Source organism: Schistocerca cancellata, unplaced genomic scaffold (genome assembly GCF_023864275.1).
Source record: "Schistocerca cancellata isolate TAMUIC-IGC-003103 unplaced genomic scaffold, iqSchCanc2.1 HiC_scaffold_1147, whole genome shotgun sequence".
Classification (NCBI taxonomy): Eukaryota; Metazoa; Arthropoda; class Insecta; order Orthoptera; family Acrididae; genus Schistocerca; species Schistocerca cancellata.
Window position 1 is genome coordinate 3,630,530 of NW_026047146.1, and position 1,102 is coordinate 3,631,631.

At 43.0% G+C, this 1,102-nt stretch overlaps 1 pseudogene; it reads right to left on the bottom strand.

The window, feature by feature from the left end:
* Positions 1 to 256: 256 nt before the first annotated feature.
* On the bottom strand, positions 257 to 374 carry LOC126159816 (5S ribosomal RNA; annotated as a pseudogene).
* Positions 375 to 1,102: the final 728 nt, after the last annotated feature.

A 1,102-nucleotide genomic window follows, 5' to 3' on the forward strand; every position in this document is an offset into this window, starting at 1 on the left:
ATGTGGCCAGTCATCAGACTGGGAATGTCTGAGCAGTACACTAAATCACCTTCTTGTTCAAAAAATTTGGAAAATTGCTGCTCTCCCTTTCTGTACATGTATATGCTGGTTCCAACTGGCAATAAGTTCTTTTCTTTTAATCTAGAGCCAAGCAATTCAGCTTTCCCGACTGTATGTCAGTTTACAAGACCCGAGCCGCTACTTCTCAATCGAGTAGCTCCTCAGTTTGCCTCACAAGGGCTGGGAGCAGCCCGCTTGCCAACAGCGCTCGGCAGACCGGATGGTCACCCATCCAAATGCTAGCCCAGCCCGACAGCGCTTAACTTCGGTGATCTGACGGAAACTAGTGATACCACTGCAGCAAGGCCGTTGGCAGAGTATGACGTAGATGCAGATTAATTTTATGCGGTCGTTCCAGTTCGTATCGCTCTGTAAGCACACTCCGAGATATTTTACGGAAGTAACTGCCTCCAGTGATTGTTCTTTAACTTTTCAATCATACACTAAAGGTTTTCCCTGTGTCTGTATTCGCAATACGTCACATTTGTTTGTATTCAGGGTTAACTGACACTTACTGCACCAAACGTCGATCCTTTGTTGGCCTTCCTGCATTTCGCTACAATTTTGTAGCGTTTTGACGTCTCTGTCTATATCATCACCCGCAAAAAGCCTCATTGAACTTCCGACTTAACATACTAGGGCACGTATACGTGTATTGCGAAAAGTGACGGTCCTGCAACATTTCCCTGGGGAACACCCGAAGTTTCTTTCATGTGTGAAGACCTCTCTCCGTTCAAACTGATACGTTGTGTTCTTTTTGGTAACAACTCTTCAGTCCAGTCACACAGCTGGACTGATATTCCGTGCTCTCGTTATTTTATTGATTAGGCGGCCATACGAAACTGTATCGAATGATTTTCGGAAGTCAAGGAAAATTTCTGAGTTAAAAGCAGATGCCATTCTCCCATATTGGGTAATGATTTTGAAAGAAAAAGTAGATATACGAATCACACCTGTATCCCTTAATTTGCTGCAAAATTGACATATGCATTGTGATTTGTATTTTTCATACACAATCCTGCTCTTATTTTATAGTTTGTAT